We start from the raw sequence: 22,379 nt of genomic DNA on the forward strand, positions 1-22,379 counted from the left end.
AAGGAATACAAATTGGAAAAGTAGAAGTAAAACTGTCACTGTTTGCAGATGACATGATACTATACATAGAGAATCCTAAAGATGCCACCAGAAAACTACTAGAGCGAAACAATGAATTTGGTAAAGTTGCAGGATACAAAATTAATGCATAGAAATCTCTAGCATTCCTATACACCAACATTGAAAAATCTGAAAGAGAAATTAAGGAAACACTCCCATTTACCATTGCAACAAAAAGAACAAAATACCTAGGAATAAACCTACATAGGGAGACAAAAGACCTGTATGCAGAAAACTATAAGACAGACACTGATGAAAGAAATTAAAGATGATACCAACAGATGGAGAGATATACCATGTTCCTGGATTGGAAGAATCAATATTGTGAAAATGACTATACTACCCAAAGCAATCTACAGATTCAATGCAATACCTATCAAATTACCAATGGCATTTTTTACAGAACTAGAACAAAAAATCTTAAAATTTGTATGGAGACAAAGAAGAACCCGAATAGCTAAACTAGTCTTGAGGGCAAAAAGTGGAGGTAGAGGAATCAGACTCCCTGACTTCAGAGTATACTACAAAGCTACAGTAATCAAGACAATATGGTACTGGTACAAAAACGGAAACATAGATCAATGGAACAAGATAGAAAGTCCAGAGATAAACCCACGCACCTATGGTCAACTAATCTATGACAAAGGTGGCAAAGAGAAAAGTCAGTCTCTTCAGTAAGTGGTGCTGGGGGCTTCCCTGGTAGCGCAGTGGTTGAGAGTCCACCTGCCGATGCAGGGGGCACGGGTTCGTGCCCCGGTCCGGGAAGATCCCACGTGCCGCAGAGTGGCTAGGCCCGTGAGCCATGGCCGCTGAGCCTGCGCATCCAGAGCCTGTGCTCCACAACGGGAGAGGCCACAACAGGGAGAGGCCCGCGTACCGCAAAAAAAAAAGGGGTGCTGGGAAAACTGGACAGCTACATGTAAAAGAGTGAAATTAGAACACTCCCTAACACCATACACAAAAATAAACTCACAATGGATTAGAGACTTAAATGTATAAATGTATAAAATGTATGTATAAATGTATGTATAAATGTAAAATGTATAAATGTATAAAACTCTTAGAGGGAAACACAGGAAGAACACTCTTTGACATAAATCACAGCAAGATCTTTTTTGATCCACCTCCTAGAGTAATGGAAATAAAAATAAACAAATGGGACCTAATGAAACTTAGAAGCTTTTGCAGAACAAAGGAAACCATAAACAAGACGAAAAGACAATCCTCTGAATGGGAGAAAATATTTGCAAACAAATCAATGGACAAAGGATTAATCTCCAAAATATATAAACAGCTCACGCAGCTCAATATTTAAAAACCAAACAACCCAATCCAGAAATGGGCAGAAGACCTAAATAGACATTTCTCCAAAGAAGACATACAGATGGCCAAGAAACACATGAAAAGCTGCTCAACATCACTAATTATTAGAGAAATGCAAATCAAAACTACAATGAGGTATCACTTCACACCAGTTAGAATGGGCATCATCAGAAAATCTGCAAACAACAAATGCTGGAGAGGGTGTGGAGGAAAGGGAGCCTTCTTGCACTGTTGGTGGGAATGTAAATTGATACAGCCACTGTGGAGAACAGTATGGAGGTTCCTTAAAGAACTAAAAATAGAATTACCATATGACCCAGCAATCCCACTTCTAGGCATATACCCAGAGAAAACCATAATTAAAAAAGACACATGCACCCCATGTTCATTGCAGCACTATTTACAATAGCCAGGTCATGGAAGCAACCTAAATGCCCATTGACAGACGAATGGATAAAGAAGATGTGGTACATATATACAATGGAACATTACTCAGCCATAAAAAGGAACGAAATTGGGTCATTTGTTGAGACGTGGATGGATCTAGAGACTGTTATACAGAGTGAAGTAAGTCAGAAAGAGAAAAACAAATATTGTATATTAACGCATATATGTGGAACCTAAAAAAATGGTACAGATGAACCAGTTTGCAGGGCAGAAATAGAGACACAGATGTAGAGAACAAACGTATGGACACCAAGGGGGGAAAGCAGCGGGGGGGTGGGGGGGGATGAATTGGGAGATTGGGATTGACATGTATACACTAATATGTCTAAAGTTGATGACTAATAAGGACCTGTATAAAAAAATAAATAAAATTCAAAAAGAAAAATTCTTTAAACTCATATTATTTGACTTTTTTTTCTAGGATCCATTCCTAATTACATAGAGTGAATGGCCAGATTTGAATGCTCCCCTTGCACTCGAGCGAGATATATTTAAAAAAAAGAAAAAAAAATCCATTAGCTTTAGAAAACCATGAAACCACTTTAAAACAAATATTCCGCCTCTTTTTTTTTTAGAATGCCACATATATTTTGTAGATTGATGACATTCTGTTTATTACCAAAATATAGCACAAATGAATTAATTTTCCTGGTTTCTGTTGCAAACAATGAAAATGTTTTTTAAAAAAAGTTAAAACACCAGAAAACACAAATAGGGCCTTCTTTATGAAAATTAAAGTACACTTTAAAATTCTAGTAATTATGGCTGTAGTTATAGAAATGTTTTATCGTAATTTGTACACGTTTTGTAAAATAATAAAAGTAAATTTTATAACATTCTGTGATTATAATACTAAAAATAATTCAGATGAGCATTAATTTCTCTTTCATCTTGTTAATCTTTCCAAGTTCTGAAGATCTAAATTACATTATTTCTGCCTATCTATAACCTATGTATCTGTCTTTGTGTGTGTGTGTGTGTTGAAAAAGACCTGATGGCAGGACTTCTCTGGTAGCTCAGGGGTTAAGAATCTGCCTGCCAATGCAGGGACACGGGTTCCAGCCCTGGTCTGGGAAGATCCCATATGCCGTGGAGCAACTGCGCCCGTACTCTGGAGCCTGTGAGCCACAACTAGTGAGCCCACGCACCTAGAGCCCATGCTCCGCAGGAAGAGAAGCCACCGCAATGAGCAGCCCGTGCACCGCAATGAACAGTAGCCCCTGCTCACCGCAACTAGAAAAAGCCCACGCACAGCAACAAAGACACAACGCAGCCAAAAAATAAATAAATAAATTTATTTAAAGAAAAGAAATAAAGCTATAGTAATCAAAGCTATGGGGTACTGTTATAGAGACAGATGCAGAAATCAATGGAATTGAATAGAGAGCCCAGAAAAACATTCAAGTATGTGGTCAAATGAATTTCGACAAGGATGCCAAGACTGTTCAATGGGAAAGGGACAATCTTTTCAAAAAATTGTTCTGGGAAAACTAGATATCCACATGCAAAAGAATGAAGTTGGACTGTTATCTAACATGACATTAAAAAAAAAATAGATCAAAGACCTAAATGTAAACCTAAAACAGTAAAACGCTCAGAAAAAAACATATGACAAAAACTTCATGACATTGGATTTGGCAGTGGTTTCTTCGATATGACATGAAACCCATGGGTAACAGAAGAAAAAATAGACAAATTTGACTTCATGAAAATTTTAAAATTTTGAGCATCAAAAGGCACTATCCATAATAAAAAGGGAACTCACACAATGGGAGAAGATATTTTCAAATGATATATATGATAAAGGATTCATATTCAGAATATATGGAGAACACCTAGCGGTACAAAACAAACAACCCAATTCAAAAATGAGCAAAGGACTTGAGTAGATGTTTGTCCAAAGAAGACATACAAATGACCAATAAGCACATGAAAAGATGCTCTGTGTCATTAATCATTAGAGAAATGCAAATCAAGACTACAATGAGATATGACCTCACACTGATTAGGATGGCTACTATTGAAAAAACACAAAGTGGTGAGGATGTGGAGAAATTGGAACCCTCGTGCGCTTTTGGTGCACTGTAAAATGGTGTAGTCACTATGGAAAACAGTATGGAGGTTTCCCCCAAAATTAAAAAGAGATTTACCGTATGATCTAGCAGTTCCACTTCTGGGTATATACCCAAAAGAATTGAAGGCAGTGTCTCAGAGAGATATTGTGCACCCATGTTCGTATCAGCATTCTTCACAATTGCCAAAAGGTGAAAGCAACCCAAGTGTCCATCCATGGATGAATGGATTAGCAAAATATGGTATATACAGAGAATGAAAGATTAGTCAGCCTTGAAAAGAAAGGAAATTCTATCACATGCTACAACATGGATGAACCTTGAGAACTTTATGCTAAGAAAAAGAAGCCAGCCACACCTTATAAGTACTTAGAGTTAAAATCACAGAGACAGAAAGTAGAATGGTAGTTGCCGTGCTACCATTGGGGGGAGCGTGACAGGAGTCACCGTTTAATGGGTATACAGTTTCAGTTTCACAAGGTCAAAGTTATGGAGATAGATGAGGGTAATGTTTGCACAATATTATGAGTGTATTTAATACGACTGAATTGTACACTTAAAATGGTTAAGATGGTTATTATGTTTATTTTAACACAATAAAAAAAAAATTGAGGGGGAGGGGGAAAAAACCCTGTGTCCTTCTGTATCTCCTGAAGTTTTAATTTTAAACAAGAACTATGTGTTCCAGAAGAGAAGTAGTAGAAGACAAAGACAATTCTTTGACTTCTTCAGAGTCAGAATTCTTGAAATACGATGAAACAAAATGATTCCAACAGAATGCAGTCATTTTTACTGCAGATTTTCACTAACTAGAGACCCCTTTGTAGAGTTTCCATCGAAACTTAATGTTTTCACTTTCACACTTTGCATCTGGATGAAGCCTGTGAACGGAACACATCTGTGGTTGGAGAAGAGCCACCATCAAAGGGATCAACTGCTCACATTGGCATCACAGTTTACAAAGTGGTGACACCTGTGTTCTCACTGAACCCTCTCAGACGTTAATAGCCTCCACCGCCATTGTCAAACCACACATTATTCATTATCTTTTCTCTTTCGAGAAGAAGCAACAGGCTCGGGGAGCTGAACCACTTTGCCAACCATTCTATCAAGTAAGTGGGGAAGAGGGCCTGGAATCCAGGACTCCTTTCCTTCCCCTTACTTCCATTCTCTGTTCCCCGTGCCCATGTGGGTTTTGGTATAGAACCTTCTTACTTGGAACTGATCCCCTTTGACATTTGAAATCCAAGGCTGTTGAAAGGAGAAGTGACGCCTCTTCCATGGCCACCTCTCTCAAGGTAAAGCAAGTACACCATCTTCCTAGTTGTCCCTTCCTTTCCTCACATCACTACTTCCTCCTTCTTAAGGACAGTCCTATGCCCTACATTGGACAGCAGCCCACGATTTAAGTTTTTTACCATTTTGACATTTTCTCTCCAAATGTTCTTGGAGAACATATTTCCAACATGACTTAGAGGAAAAAACACAAGAATAGATAAGTCTGAGTTCTTCCATCTTGGTCACTTAACTGCTGTATAACTTTGGGTGAGTGATTTAATATTTTATAACCTCAGTTTTCCCTTCTGTACAATGGGTCTATCACAGTTTCCATCTTGGGTGATTGATTTAATATTTTATAACCTCAGTTTTCCCTTCTGTACAATGGGTCTATCACAGTTTCCATCTTGTGTGAGGTTTATAATATTCTGAACATGAAGCAACTAGCACAGGCCAGGCACACAGGAGGTGTCCAATAAATGTTACTTGTTAATCTTCCTCTCCCCTCACTCTTTCCATGCTTTATTCTTTCTCTTTCCACATCAGGAATAATGTATATGATTCTTAATAACCCTAGAATTCTAGGAAATTTGAAAGTCCCCCTCCTTTTATTTCTTTGAGAGATAAAGAGAAGTGAATTCAATATCAATGCTGTAGAGCCATGATTCTCAATGTGTGGTTCTTTGACCAGCAGCATCAGTATCACCTGGGAAGTTAACCTATGCAAATTCTCAGGCCCCACCCACCTTATTTGAATCAGCTAATTGAGGGGTAGGGCACAGCAATTGTACTTTAAACCCTCCAGGTGCTTCTGATATCCTCTCCCACTTCCATTAGTATGTGACTTTGGTCTTGTTAAGTGACTTCTCTGGACTTTCTTATTCTTTGACTGGGGATTAGATTGCATCTACCCCCAAGGGCTGTTGAGAGGATTAACTGGGGCAGTTCTCCTGAGGCCCGGAGATAGTCTTGCAGTTCACTGCCCTGTTCTCAGCTTGGCCTCACACTGAGATCACCTGGGCACTTACAAAACAACAACAACAAAAACACCTGTGAGTGTATATTTATTTCAAAATAAAAAGTTGAAAATAATCCACTGTTGCTTGGGTCCCACCCCCAGAGGTTGTGATCTAATTCTATTGTGTTTAGCCTGCAGATCTGGGTTTGGGGAAGCTCCCTGGCTGATTATAATTCATAGCAAAGTCCCGAACTAGAAGTTTAGTGTCTTAGGGCCTAGAATCTGGAACTAGACTAGTTGGGTACTAACCCCAGTCATTCCATTTACAAACTGTATGACCTGAGACAAATTCTCAGTGTCCCCATGAGCCCGAGCTGGGGGCACAGCCATCAGTCAGTGACTATCAGCCGTGACTATCATCATCACCTAGAAGCAGCTGACTTTCTAACAGTTTTCAATATGGCCAGAGACTTCAACCACCCTTGTTAGGAGACCAAAGTCTCTGCTTGCTGAAAGTGGGCAAAGATGATTCTGATGCTTTGCTTTCTGGTCTTTTAATGTTCAGGTGCAATCCTCACTGGGGCCGAGTCTCAGGATCAGGGCTTTGTGGGCCTGCCCCCACTCAGCCATGTTGTTAAAAGTGAACTGTATTTCTCTCGTCATGGTTAGCTACCAGGACTTTACGTCCCAGTGTGAAGCTCTGGGGAGAAAAACATGTATGACTTCTCTACATAGCGTTCATAAAGAGTAAAAATCTCTTAGGACCTGAAGAACGATGGTTTTAAAAAGAAACTTTAATTGAATGTGAACAAACACATACTTTACAATGGAATCTAATGGTTAGTAACTCCACTTGTAGAGGAACAAAACTTATTTTTCTTCTCTGTGGCTGATGAGTGATATCCTTATAAAAATAGTATTTTATAGGTTTTTAATAAAGATAACAATTTTACTAGTATTATTTTATTCATTGAGGTATGATTGACAAATAAGAATTGTATATATGTAAGGTATACAACATGATGTTTTAATATACATATACATTATGAAATGATTACCAAAATCAAGCTGATTAACATATCTACCACTCACACAGCTACCATTTGTGTGTGTGTGTGTGTATGTGTGTCTAGCAAGAACACTTGATATCTACTCACTTAGCAAAATTCAGTTACATACTATGCACTATTAACTGTAATCACCGTGCTGTATATTAGGTTTCCAGAATTTATTCATCTTGTAACTGAAAGTTTGTACCCTTTGACTAATATCTCCCCATTTCCCCCACACCTACCCCTAGTGGCCACCATTCTACTCTCTGTTGCAATGAATTTGACTTTTTTGTATTCCACATAAGTGAGATCATTCTGTATTTGTCATTCTGTGTCTGGCTTATTTCATTTAGCATAATGTTATCCTAGTTTATTCATGTCACAAATAGCCTATTAAAGGCTGGATAGTATTCCATTTTATATATATAAATATATCTCACATTGTTTTATTCATTCATTTGTTGACAGACACGTACGTTGTTTCCATATCTTGACTACTCTGAATAATGCTGCAATGAACATGAGAGTACAGATGTCTCTTTAAGGTTTTATTTCCTTTGGATGTATACCCAAAAGTGGGATTATTGTATCATATGGTAGTTCTATTTTTAATTTTCTGAGGAACATCTATACAGTTTTCCCTAATGATCGTACCAATTTACATTCCCACCAACATTGTACAAGGGTCCCCTGTTCTCCACATCTTGGCCAACACTTGTTATCTTTTGACTTTTTTTTAAATAAGATTCTTTTTTTTTCTCTTGACTTTTTGATAATAGCCATCCTAACAGGTGTTAGGTGACATCTCACTGTGGTTTTGATTTGCATTTCTCTAATGATTAGTAATGTTGAGCACCTTTGCATATAACTGTTGGCCATTTGTATATAGTATTTAGGAAAATGTCTATTCAGGCCCTTGCCCATTTTTTGATTGGGTTGTTTGTTTTTGTGCTATTGAGTTGTATGAGTTCCTTGTATATTTTGAATATTAATCCCTTATTGGGTGTGTAGTTTGCAAATATTTTTCTCCCATTTAATAGGTTGCCTTTTCATTTTGACTTGTTTTATGTGAATAATTTTTTTTAGTTTTAAGTAGTCCTACTTGTTTGTTTTTTTGCTGTTGCTTTAGGTGTCATATCCAAAAAAAAATGTCAAGACAAATGCCAAGGAGCTTACCCCCTGTGTTTTCTTCTAGGCCTTTATAGTTTCAGGTCTTATGTTCAACTCTTTACTACATTTTGAGTTGATTTCTGTATATGGTGTAAGATAGGGGTCCAGTTTCATTTTTTTGTAAGTGGATATCCAGTTTTCCCAAAACCATTTATTGAAGAGATTATACATTCCACACTGTTTATTCTTGGCTCTTTTGTCAAAAATTAATTAAATATATATATGTTTATTTCTGGGTTATCTATTAGTTTCATTGGTTTTTATGCTAATACTTTACTGTTTTGATTACAACAGCTTTGTAATATAGTTTGAACAAAGGAAGCATGATGCCTCCAGCTTTGTTCCTCTCTAGATTGCCTTGACTGTATGGAGTCTTTCGGGGTTCCACATGGATTTTAGAATTCTTTTTTTCTATTTTTGTGAAAAATGCCATTAGAATTTTAATAGGGATTGAATTGAATCTGTATATTGCTTGGAGTGCTTGGAGATAGTATAGACATTTTTTTTTTGCGGTATGTGGGCCTCTCACTGTTGTGGCCTCTCCCGTTGCGGAGCACAGGCTCCGGACATGCAGGCTCAACAGCCATGGCTCACAGGCCCAGCCGCTCCACGGCGTGTTGGATCCTCCCAGACCAGGGCACGAACCTGTGTCCCCTGCATCAGCAGCCGGACTCTCAACCACTGCGCCACCAGGGAAGCCCAGTATAGACATTTTAACATAATTAATTCTTCGAGTCCATGAACATGGGAATATCTTTCCATTTATTTGTGTCTTCTTCATTAGTCTGTGTTTCTTCTTCTTTTGTGTCTTCTTCCATTTATTTGTGTTTCTTTCATTAGTGTTTTATAGGTTTCAGTGTACAGATTTTTCATCTCCTTGGTTAAATTTATTCCTAAATAATTTATTCTTTTCGATGCTATTGTAAATGGGTTTTCTTAATTTCTGTGGTAGTTTGTGTATAAGGAATGCAAATGATTTTGTATGTTGATTTTGTATCCTGCAGCTTTACTGAATTTATTAGTTCTAACAGTTTTTTGTGGAGTCTTGAGAGATTTCTATATATTACATCATATAATCTTTAAACAGAGACAAGTTTATTTCTTCCTTTCTGATTTGGATGCCTTTTATTTCCTTTTCTTGCCTAATTGCTCTAGCTAAGACTTCCAGTACTATGTTGAATAAAAGTGGCAAGAGTGGGCATACTTGTGTTGTTCCTGATCTTAGAGGAAAAACCTTCAGCTTTTCATACTGAGTATGATGTTAGCTGGGGGCTTGTCATATATAGCCTTTATTATGTTGAGATATGTTCCTTCTATACCCAATTTGTTGAGAGCTTTTGTCATGAAAGGATGTTGTATTTTGTCAAACGCTTTTTTGCGTTTATTGAGATAACCATATGATTTTTATCCTTCATTCATTAATGTGTTGTCTCACATAGATTGATTTACATATGCTGAACCATCTTTGCATCAGAAGGACAAATTCCACTTGGATATGGTGCATGATCCTTTTTACGTACTGTTGAATTCAGTTTGCTGGTATTTTTTATTGAGGTATTTTTATTGAGGATTTTTGCATCTATGTTCATCTGGGATATTGGCCTGTTACTTTTTCTTCTTATGTTGTCTACCTCTGGGATCAGGGTAATGCTAGCCTTGTAAAATGAGTTTGGAAGCGTCCTTTCCTTTTCTGTTTTCTGGAAGAGTTTGAGAAGGATTGGTATTAATTCTTTAAAGATTAAACTTTTAGAAGTAATATACCTGGTAAAATTCCTTATGCTTTTTATATTTTTATAAATATTGTTATATCACCTTGAATAAAGCTGGTACTAAATTAATCTTCCACTAAGTATATATAAGAGTAAATTTTTCCACACTGAGGGCAGCAGAACATTAAAAAAATTTTTAAGTCTCTGGCAGGTGCCTCTTGAATGGCCCTGTTTTGTTTGAAAAACCTGGTTCAATTTTCTTACCTTCAGACTTGGTCAAATCCAACTCCGCCAAACATGATTCAGTTAAAAGGGCCAAAGGGATGACCCTTCTCACAGCCTCCATCTTTGTGAGGAGGCAGCCTTGAGGGTGAGCAGACTTTTATACTTTTTTGCATTTCATAACTTATCTAGTTTCATAAGCCTCCTGGCCACCTCTAGGGAAATGTGTCAGTTTGACTATGCAAAGGGTAGATTTATGTGAGAATATAGCTTCTGTGTGACTGGTTTATTATCAACGATCCCAAACAGTGAGTGTCTGCTCTCCCCAATTTTTTTCCTGGAAGGTTTGCAGGAGGTGCCCAGCTAAAGCTCTTCACAGGGGATCTCCAACACCTGGCACACAGTAGGCACAACTAATCCCTCGTGGCACTGACTTGGGACTGTGCCTTTGCATTACTGTTTGTTCAGATCATGAAGGGGGTAGCACCATTGACCTCTTAAGCCTTCACTGCTCTTCTGCAAAATTAAAGCCTTTGGAGTCTAAGGGATTAGCCATGTGAGGCAGGTAGTGTAGCACCTGGACAAACTCTGGGTCCAGCTGGGTTCCTCTGAGCCTGCCAGGGTGCTGACCCTGAGTGGGAGGGGGTGGGGAGGTGGCACAGGATCAGGAGGAAAAAGAAAGTGCAGATCTAGGTTCAGTTTGGAGGAATTTCAAACTACTATGTCCAGAGAGCCTGAAGAAGGCACATTAAAGTCCCTCAGGCACTACATTTTGCAGATGATAGAAAGGAATCCTGGTGTCAAAGGTGGGACTAAAAAGAGCAAGTGTGTGTGTGGCCTTCTTCCTTTTCTTTCTTTCATCCATTCAAAAAATATCCGTTAGTTACTGTTTTAGGGCCTGGGATACAGAATTGAATATGAGAGACACAGTCCTGCCTTCAAGTCTGATATGGAACTTCCTGGCGGCAAGAGAAAATTGGAAGGCATATGAACACCTAAGATGAACCTGGGAATAGATGCCAGGAGAGGAGCAGAGAAAGTGTCCTGGAACTCAAGATGGACAGGTCATTTCAAAGTGGAGCGTTTCAGAGCAGCCTCCAGGGAAGATGCAATTCTAAATTTGCTGCTTAAAACTTGTACTGGGGCTGGGAGCACTCACCCTCTAGGAAGTTTGTCCCCATCAGCCCTTCTGGCAAGTTTCAGCATCGCTGAAATGCTGACTATTCCATGAGCCAAGCCCTGTGTGGAGAGGACTGAAACTCAGCAGAGAGGGGGCCTTTGGAAGATGCTGAGCTCTGTGTTCATCCCAGAGGGAGCAGCTGTTTCCTTCATTTCCAAGTTATCTTTTTTACCCCTTTTAGTAGGTAATCACCTGTCACTAGTTAACTCTAAGTAAACATGTGATGCTTATAAAGCAAGCATTCTGTTGTCGCACGAAGTACAAATTGTGGTTACAGATGGGGAGTCTGTGCTTAAAAAGGGGTGCTAGAGGCTCAGTGGAAGGTGCCAGAACAGTCAAGGGTGCATCTTGCTGCCCATTTCTGTGCTAACACACAGAACGTGTGTTGTCAGGCTACCGTTTATGGGACACATTCTCAGGCACTGTTCTAAGTGTTACATGCTTTCACTCATTTATGAGATGTAATAGCTCACTAATGGGGAAGAATAATGACTCTGATGATAAGGATTATATTAAATGTTAATGCATTACCGCAAAGATGTGAATTAACATAATCAAAACGTGTTTTATATGAATATTTAGAAGATAAACTGTCAGAAATCACTTCATGATTGAGGTGAAGATGGCTCATTACATGCAATGTCTGTTACTACGTTGATGTTTACCAGGCACATTCACAACTGGAATAAAAACTACATTTATGAGCTTCCCTTGCAGCTAGGTGAGACTATGTGATTCAGTTCTGTCTAGCACAGGGGATTTACAGAGAAATGGAACGCACAGCTTTTTTCAACCTCCTTCGTCTTTGTCTAGAATTTGGACATGAAGGTTAGAGAACCAGCAGTCACCTTGCAGCCTGGCTGCTGCTGGGCATCTTGAAGAGGAGAAAAATCAAATGCCTACTTGTTCAAGCCACTGTTATTCTGAGATTTTGTTATAATCACACCTAATCGTAAGTGATAAAATAGTCAAGTGGTTTGTTCAACTTAACATGGAAAAGAAAAACTGAGCTTTTACAAGGTTTGAAGAAAATGTCTTCTTAAGAAAAGCTTTAGACACTCCTGAATCTTTTATATCAAAAGTGCAACTTTAGCGAATTTTCATATTCACTCTAATTTTATGTATACAATTATGTGATGTGATTCAAAAGCAAACACTAAAATGACAGAAGAGTTTAATGTCATGCAGACTACTAGAAGAATTCTCATTTTCAAGAAAATATATTTTAGAAGCCTGAGAAAAAGACTGCTCCGAAAGTTATTGCAAATTCGGTCTCAGTGGTGAGCACTGTATTGCTTGGAGGCTTATCCTCTCAGGAGAAACTTATATTTTTACCGTATTTGTCTCTAAATTAAGATGTTTCCTCTTCAACATCCCATTGAATCTTCAGAACAAGCCTATCAAGTGGGTCCTATTACCTCCATTTTACAGACAAGGAAAACGGGGTTTGGAGGAATTATATGCCACACACAAGGGTAAGCGAGGTGGAGGCAAAGCCAGACCTGCTAACTCAGAGCTGCAGGAGGCTGAGATGGAGGGATGTTCGTGCGGGAGTGTTGGATCCGTTGCAGGAAGGGGGACCCCTTCCAGGGCCCGAGAGCGGACTCTTGTCTAACACTCGGAAATCGATAGTCCAAGGAGACACACGTGCTGACAACGCAGGAGACTTTATTGGGAAGGGGTGCCCGGGCGGAGAACGGCAGGGTAAGGGAACCCAGGAGGACTGCTCTGCCACGTGGCTCGCAGTCTCAGGGTTTATGGTGATGGGGTTAGTTTCGGGGTGGTCTCTGGCCAATCATTTTGCTTGGCCCGTATCTGGTCTGACTCAGGGTCCTTCCTGGTGGCACGCGCATTGCTCAGCCGAGATGGATTCCAGCGAGAAGGATTCTGGGAGGCTGGTAGGACATGGACTGGCGTCTCCTGTCTCCTTTTGACCTTTCCCGAATTCTTCCTGTGGGTGGGTGGGTAAGGAATGTTAGTTCCGCATTTCTTACCAGGACCTCCTGTTGTAAGATAACTCATGCGAGTGGTTACTATTATGTCTGGCCAGGGCGGGCGGTTTCGGTCTGTGGTTCCCCTAACAGATCCACCCTCAACTCAGTGGAGAGCCCCCAGGAGCTTGAAGCTGGAGCTCCACAGGGCAGGATGGAAGGCACACCCCTTAGCATGGCCTCCAACACCATCTCTGTCTCAGCCTAGCTTATTATCCGGCCTCACCTCCCACTGTACATCCCACAGCCCACACGTGTTCAAACCTCTGAGCCTGGGCCGCGTCGTTTGGCTGCCTGGGCCTGCCCTCCATCTCCTCCTACAGTTGCTGGAATCCTAATGTCTTCTCTGCAGGAAGCCTCCCCTGAGGCTCTCACCTGTCCCCCTCCCCCACCATTAATTATTCCTTCCACTGGATCTCCATGCCCTTTGCTTGTGCCTCTAATGAAACCTGAATTTTGTTTGACCTACAGGTTTCCAGGGTAGGATTTTACACTGTGGACAGATACTTGAGTTCAGGAACCAAAGCTTCTGTGTCTGTACTTTGTCTTGCTGAACCCACTATTTTAGACACAGGAGGTGCTCAAGAAAATGTACACTGAGAAGAATTAAGGGGGCTTTGTTTGTTTGCTTTTCATACTACTTAAAAATGCTTTAGTTTCCAAGTGCTTTTCATGTCCTATCCAACTCTATTAATAGTCAGGATTCTCCAGAGAAACAGAATAGGATATATACAGATACATAAGAGGACACGTATAATGGAATTGCCTCACCCAATTATGGAGGATGAGATATGACACAATATGCCTGCTGCAAGCTGGGGAACCAGGAAAGCCCATGGTGTAATTCAGTCTGAGTCTGAAGACCTGAGAACCAGGGGAGCCAGTGGTGAAACTCCCAGTCCGAGGCCACTAAGAACCAGGGGAGGGGGGATGAGGTGGCGGGGTTGCTAGTGTGAGTCCCCAAGTCCAAGAGGAGCTCCGATGTCTGAGGGCAGAAGATTGATGTCGCAGCTCAAGAAGAGAGAGAATGAATTTGCTCTTCCTCTGCCTTTTGTTCTATTCAGTTTCTCAAGGGATTGGATGACGCCCACCCACACGGGTGAGGACAGATCTTTACTCAGTCTACTGATTCAAATGCTAATATCTTCTGAAAACACCCGCACAAACACACCCATAAATAATGGTTTAGTAGCAGTCTGGGCATCCCTCAGCTCAGTAACGTTGACCCATAAAATTAACCACCACAAGTCCACCCTGAGTCAACGTGGCACTCGTATGCATCTTCTTAAAGCATACTTAATCTCCAGATAAAGACAACAATAAGGTCATAATTCCACCTAACATGATACAACTATTCTGCGTGCAACCCAAAACACACTAGTTCCTTCTCCAGAAGAGTAGGGAAGTCCTTGAGTGATGTTCACTATTTTCCTGATATCCTGTAAGCTAAATACTATGATGTAACATTAAATACTGAATGCTGATATAAAGTCAATATATCTTATGTTACATGATATGGAAATAAGAGAGGAAAGAAAACAAAGATATTTTCTTAATATATGTAAATACACACATAATATATTCATAACAAATAAGGAGGAAATATGACAATCCTTGTTTCTGTAACTGCTCAGATGGTAGCAGTTGGTATTTACAGACACCTTCTACTACTCATTCTGTATTCAGAGTCCCTTGTTTATGTCACAGAAGCACGATGGCAGGGGGTCAAATTCGGCAGGAAAGCTACATTCTTCACAGCACTGGAGGCTGGGATAAGACTCAGAGATGGAGTTTGTAGCCCCGGTGACCTTGTCTCGATTGCTCTTGGTTATGGTCATAGCAACAGGGGCCTTTGCAACACTTCAGAAAAATATACACAAAGCATGGAATTAGAATTTTTCATTTCAGGCCATCTGTTACAATTGTCAGGGGTATCTGGAAAGTTTGGGGCTGGAGCCAATCAAACACATGACACCAGCCCAAAGTGCTCTGCCCCCGTCCCAAGTTCCTGTCTAATCCCTTTCTCTCCTATGATTGCCAGAAATGTATAATCAGGTTACAGCAAATAAGGGAGAGTGAATTGCAAGTGTGGGTCACGAGATGATCACTGCAAGTCCTCCAAGTGCAGAGCATGACAGGTGCCAAAGTCAGCCGTCCCCTGGGTGCTGGGATTCACCTTCCAGCACACAGGCCTAACTTCCCTAGAATGGGAACACCACTGCTTCTGACAACCAATCTCTCCCATGTTTGAAGGTTTCTTTCCCCGCAATTTAATGCTCTCTTGTCTGATCTACACTCCCTTGTCAGCTTCCTCAGGCGCTTCCCCAGAGTCCTGTAGGCCCCCCTCACCGTACCCAAGGCCACAAATGAGAGGACACCCTGAGAGCTCCCCAACTCAGGCAAGAGGAGGTCAGCTCAGCCCGTCCTCTGGGTGAACAGAGGCAGAGACGCATTCACACAGTCTCCCCGACAGTCCCCAGTCTGCAGAGCCTGAACAGAGCGGGGCCAGCCAGTGTGCAATCAGCCAGCTGAGGGTAAACTCAATGAGGTCAAGTGACAAGGCAGCACAGAGCCACCTGGCTGAGAACATTCTACTTACGAGCTCACAGCCCCAAACCAGAAGGGGAAGAAGCCAAGATTCTACACGCACTGCCTTGGTCGTCTCAAACCCTCCTGCTGTTCCTGACCTCACCCAGGGTGCGGCCATAGGGCAAGGGATGACCCCGCTCAGCACAGAGCCCCAGGATCCCATCTGGGGGGGTGTTAGCCACTCTTACCCACATCACTCACTTTAATGTGTCAGCTGCTTTGGAGTAAAGACAGATGACAACGCCTATCAGCACAAATGCGGTCATCAGTAAGCCGCCACCAATGGCAAATCATAATCTTGAAGTCAAACATCTTACACACACCTGGGCAGAGAAGTGCAGGCAAGCAGTGAGTGTGAGTTCCCCCTGCCCACAGTCACTTAGCAACCTCAGTAGCTTCCTTCAGTGGAAGAAGAATGAACCCAAGCCACAGAGCCTTCTTGATGCGTCTAAAACATGAATGGATCTTCCCAGAGAAGCCCAGAATCCTGAGCTGGTCCAGATTGGGTAAAGGTTTATTCATGGATGAAAAAAGACTGAAATACAAAGTCCAGAGAGAAGGAAATTAATAGAAAAATTGAGAAGAATCTTTTCCCTCTCACAGGCAGTAATGTGCAACTGTCAGTAAAAAACAGGCCTGCACTTGAGCAAATGGTTTTGATCCCAAACACCTGGGTCTCATGAAATATATTTACTGATAGAGTCAGGATTGACCCTTTGCTGTTCAGCAAACTTAAAAATTCTGTTTTATGGGAATGACTAAGGGAAAGACTTTTTTAAAAATATCATGCTGTGTAATAGAATACACAAACCCATTTCATAAGTGATTATGTTTTAAGGAAAGAAAGTTTTTAATTCTCCCACTGACAGCTGTCATGCCATCTCATGGTTTAAGGAGATTCTAGGAGACTTTGTCCCTCATTCTGTCTCAACAGGAGACCAGAGGCCTTTCTGCCGTTTTCCCCCCTAAATCCTCCCAGGAAATCCGGTTTGTCTGGAATAAGCAATTTGCTTAATCTAACACAATGCAATTGGGGAACGTGAGCCAGGAAAGAAGCATAAACAATTCTACTGCTAAACATACTTACTACAGTTAAGCCATCCAGATCTGGATGAAGGCCAACTGGAAAAAAATTGAACAAAAAAACTTTAGGGAACAGGATATTTTATCAAACCTGTAATTTGAGAAACAGGGATCGAATCATCCCCGTTAGGAGGAATTAAGATCCAAGGCTGAAGAGCTCACTTTAGAAGCACAGCCTCTGTCCAGCTCCAACGTGTATGCCTATCAGGCCATAGGCTGTGTGACATCAACTCTCTGGACACCAGCTCTTTCATGGAGTTCCGAATTCTGTTCCATGTGTAGGTATATTTTAGCCCCCATGAAACAGGTATACTATTTTGAATCACTTAATTCTAAGTCTTTAACTTTGCAGGTCTTATTTCCCTCACGATAATTTTAAGGATTTAAAATTTCAATTTAAAAAATAAAGGAAAAAGATAGAAATGGGGAGATTAAAAATAGTCTTACACTTAGGAGTTCAATTATAGATGACTTTATGTTAGCTACACAATGAAATAATACAGAGCCATTTACTAGGATTCAAGCATATATGCTCATTGACATTGCAAGATTTTCATACTTTATAGTTAAAAGGGTTACAAAAATGGAAGTTGAATAGGATACCTGTTCTAAGTCAAGTATATATGATTTAAGGTACTCATACCCAGCCAATCTAGTAACATTAAATGAGGAGACTCCAGATACAGACAAGAAAGCTTAGATTTGTTTCTCCTGGCTCCTCTCTGCAAAGAATAACTGTAATACCTGAGGTAAAAACCAAAAGAAAACACAACAAAGGTCAAACGAGGGAGAACTGTGAAAGTTGGAAAGAGAAAGCAAATTGGTTAGGGACCCTAGGCCTGGATGAGCAGTATAGCATCAGGACAGAAGAAGGTAGCCCAGGCCCGATGTTCCCCAACTCTGAATCCAGCAACAGAGGGTGGCTCTGGAGAGTTCATTCTCCCTGGATTTAATGCGAGTCCTGCTGACAAGCCCAGGCTAGCCCAGTGGCAAGGTGGACAGTGTGGGAGCCCCCTGACAGTCAGTGGCTAGTGGAAGTGGGCCAGAGATTCCCTCTCACACCTAGATGCACCAAATGGCTGTAGCCTGGGGAATCTCCTGCTCCTTCAGGCAGCACTGCTGGAGGCTTGGGAGCCCCAGTGGCACCAAAAAAACTAAGCAGATCAAAGTAGCACTGAAAAGCCTCTGAACGTTATATTGTCATTGGAACCTCATCCCACGAAAATAGGCCAGGATCTGCACTCTAAACCTAACCCAGTGGCTACCTGATAAAATTAAAGATTTAAATAGGACCTAGAGTCTCCTAACATAATAGCCAAAATATTCAGGATTCAATGGAAAATCACCTGGCAGACCAGGAACCAGAGAAGTAACACCTGAATGAGAAGAGACCATGAATTGATGCTAACAGCAAGATGAATCAAATGTTATCCAGAAAGAATTGAAGACAGAATCCTACAAAGCCTTTGGTAATCAATACCAAATCTTCTTGAAATAATGACAATATTGAAATTTCAGCAAAGAAAGGGAAGTTACAATAAAAAAACCAAATAGATATTATACAACTAAAAAGTACATTAACAGAAATTAAAAAACAAAACAAAACAAAAACACCTCACTGGAAGGGTTCAGTAGCAGATGGAAATGACGGGACCAAATCAGCGAACTTGAGGACAGAACAAGAGAATTTAATAATCTGAACAAAAATTAACAAAGCCTCAGGGACCTTTGGGACCATAACAAAAGTTCCAACATTTATGTTATCAGAGTCTTAGGAAAGAAGAGAGAGAATGGGGATGAGGTTTTGAAGAAATAATAGCTAAAAACTTCCCAAATTTGGCAAAAGACAGATTCAAGAAGCTGAGAAAATCCTGAACAGGATAAAGCCAAGAAAATCCACGGCAAGACACGTTCTAAATTCAACTTCTGAAAACTAAAGACAAAGAAACAAACTTGAAAGCAGCTAGAAACAACACATTACCTACAGAGGAACACCAATTCACATGACAACGCACTTCTTTCTTGTTTGTAACCATGGAGGCCAGAAGAAAGTAGTACATGACATTTTTCCAAGGGCTGAATGAAAACAACTGTTAAATTCTGTATCTGGCAAAACTATCGTTCAGGAATGGAGGAAAAAGGACATTCTCAGATGAAGAAAAACTAATAGAATTTGTCCTGAAAAGATCTACCCCTTAAAGGACAGTTAAAGGAAAAGAAAGTAAAAATAGCTGACATACCTTTCTGAACAGGTGACATTCCAGCAGAGGCCTAGAAAAACGGGGGAGCAAAGTGAGGAGGTGTATCCAGGCAAAGAAAATAGTAACTGAATCCCAAGGCTGCAGTGGGTTTGGTGTGTTCAAGGGACAAGAAAAGGGCCATTGTGGCTAGTGAGATGCATCCAGGGGAGAGCGGTGGTAGGAGATGGAGTTGGAAAAATTAGCCAAGGACAAAATCTTATGGGGGTTTAGAGCTCTTAGTAAAAAGTCTAGATTTTTTTTCTGCCTGTTATAGAACACCTTTGGAGGGTGTCAGTGGGGTTTTAGCAAGGAACCCATGCAATCTGGCTGCAGAGCCTGTGCTTTTAAACGTAGACCAGCGGTTCTCAAACTGCGCATGCATCCACATCAGCTGGAGGGCTTGATGAACCATGGACGGCTGGGCCCAGCCCCAGAGCTTCTGAGTCAGTATGGTGAGGTAGGGCCTGAAAATCTGCATTTCAAGTAGGTTCCCAGGGTATGCTGCTGCTGCTGCTTCCGGAACCAGACTCAAGAACGACTGCTCAATATAATTGACTTTGAATGTGACTTCCCTATAGCACCTAAGATGGAAGAGAGGAGGGACTTTCAAATGTACTGGAATAGTAATGATATTAACAACCACGTATGTCACTCTTGCTATTTATTAAATATTTATTTATTTATTGGCTGTGTCAGGTTGCAGCACACGGGATCTTTTGTTGCAGTGGGCAAGCTTCTCTCTAGTTGTGGCCAATGGGCTCCAGAGTGCACGGGCTCAGTAGTTGCAGCACCTGGGCTTAGTTGTCCCGTGGTATGTGGGATCTTAGTTCCCCAACCAGGGATCAAACGGGCGTCCCCTGCATTGCAAGATGGATTCTTAACCACTGGGCCACCAGGGAAGTCCCACTCTTGCTACTTAAGAAGACAGAGAACAGAAGAGTAGAAAGAGGGAGGGAAAAATTTAACATTTACTGGGTATCTCCTATATACTAGGCCTGTGCTAGGCAAGTCATATAAACTTCATACAAGAGAATGAGTAGGCTGTGATATCTCCAATCTTACAGAAGAGAAAACTGAGGCCAAGAAAGGTAAAGCCACTCATCCAAAGTTACACAGCAGGAATAACTAAGATGGAAAGAGAATTCAGGTTTTTCTATCCTTGTGATTTTTTCTCTAAGTCATCTTGGAAATATGGTCTCTGAGGGCATTTGGAGAGAAAATGTCAAAATGGCAGAAAACTGAAATCCTGGGCTGCTGTCCAATGCAGGGCATGGGACTGCCCTGAAGGAGAAAGTAGTGGGACTTCCCTGGTGGTCCAGTGGTTAAGGTTTCGCACTTCCACTGCAGGGGGCCGTGGGTTCAATCCCTGGTCAGGGAACTAAGATCCCACAAGCTGCACATGCTGTGCATGGCGCAGCCAAAAAAAAAAGGAGGAGGAAGTAGTGATGTGAGGAAAGGAAGGGACAACTAGGAAGATGGTGTACTTGCTTTACCTTGAGAGAGGTGGCCATGGAAGAGGCGTCACCTCTCCTTTCAACAGCCTTGGATTTCAAATGTCAAAGGGGATCAGTTCCAAGTAAGAAGGTTCTATACCAAAACCCACATGGGCACGGGGAACAGAGAATGGAAGTAAGGGGAAGGAAAGGAGTCCTGGATTCCAGGCCCATCTTCCCCACTTACCTGATAGAATGGTTGGCAAAGTGGTTCAGCTCCCGGAGCCTGTTGCTTCTTCTCGAAAGAGAAAAGATAATGAATAATGTGTGGTTTGACAATGGCGGTGGAGGCTATTAACGTCTGAGAGGGTTCAGTGAGAACACAGGTGTCACCACTTTGTAAACTGTGACGCCAATGTGAGCAGTTGATCCCTTTGATCGTGGCTCTTCTCCAACCACAGATGTGTTCCGTTCACAGGCTTGGTCCAGATGCAAAGTGTGAAAGTGAAAACATTAAGTTTTTGATGGAACCTTCACCGAAGGGTCTCTGCTGGGCCCCACCAGAGATTCTGATTCATTGGTTTTGGGGTAAAGCTCATGAGTTTGCCTTTCTAACCAGCTCCCAGGTAAGGCAGGTGGGAGGGGCTGATCAGATGGCTCTGTGTCGAGGTGTGCTATGATAGAGACCAAAGCAGACACCCCAAGTTGAGCCTGTTATCTAAATAATAATAACCCTGAGATCTTTTGAAATGCCTATTCAGGGACCGCTTCTCCCTCTGGTGCGATTTGTTAAACCTTCATGTTTAACAACTTCCCCAGGTGATTCTGACAGAGATTGGAGAGCAAATGAAGAGCAACACTGACTTACCTTTGTCAGGCAACCAGATGTTACATGGTTGTACATTCATAGCACCCAAAGCAGAATGCCAAGAAATTCTGCACGTGAGGTCCCAAGCAAAGCTCCACTCCTTTCTGAGCCCCAGAGCGAATCATGTCACCCTCCTGCTTGAGCCACTGATTATTTGGTGCTAACAAATCCCGAGTGGAGCAGTGATGGTTTTCTCAGGCCAGACCCAGGCTACCTTTTCAAGCCTTTCCTCTACCTGACATGCGTCATATGCTTGAGCCAATCTAAACTGTTTTACTTACCCCTAAAAAGAGCCTTCTGTGTTGTTTTCTCATGTTTCACGTGTCCAGTCGCTTGCTGAGGAATGGAGAGACCAAGGGCAGCTCATGAAGGCTGCACCTCAGCTAAGCTTTGAACAGTAGTGTGATTTAGGGCAGGAAGAGGTGGGGATCAGTGCACGAGGACTCTCATCTGCCGGAAGCAGCAGCTTGAGGAGACTTGGGAAGAAAGGGTGGGCTGCAACGCAGGTCATGTGGTGGTGGCCAGTGAGCCTGGAAAGCCAGGCTGGGGCTAAGTGAGGAAGAGCCTCCAGTGGTCGTCTGTTTATGAGCCACGTGGCAGCAGCACACAAACTCACTCCTTGCCCTGAACCTAAAAGGATCAAAGTTCAGTGATGATAGAGGGATGAAAAACTTAATATGCTACCACAGGAAAGAAAGAGATGA

At 41.5% G+C, this 22,379-nt stretch overlaps 1 long non-coding RNA gene across 1 annotated transcript; it reads right to left on the reverse strand.

Moving 5' to 3' along the window:
* Positions 1-12,733: 12,733 nt before the first annotated feature.
* LOC125960968 (uncharacterized) lies at positions 12,734-21,692 on the reverse strand. Its single transcript, XR_007471225.1, has 3 exons — positions 21,676-21,692; positions 15,036-21,286; positions 12,734-13,422 (listed from the first exon to the last, which is right to left on the reverse strand). It is a non-coding gene; the product is annotated as an uncharacterized LOC125960968 (long non-coding RNA).
* Between the last annotated feature and the right edge of the window lie 687 nt (positions 21,693-22,379).

The sequence above is a fragment of the Orcinus orca genome, chromosome 14 (assembly GCF_937001465.1).
Source record: "Orcinus orca chromosome 14, mOrcOrc1.1, whole genome shotgun sequence".
NCBI classification, from domain to species: domain Eukaryota; kingdom Metazoa; phylum Chordata; class Mammalia; order Artiodactyla; family Delphinidae; genus Orcinus; species Orcinus orca.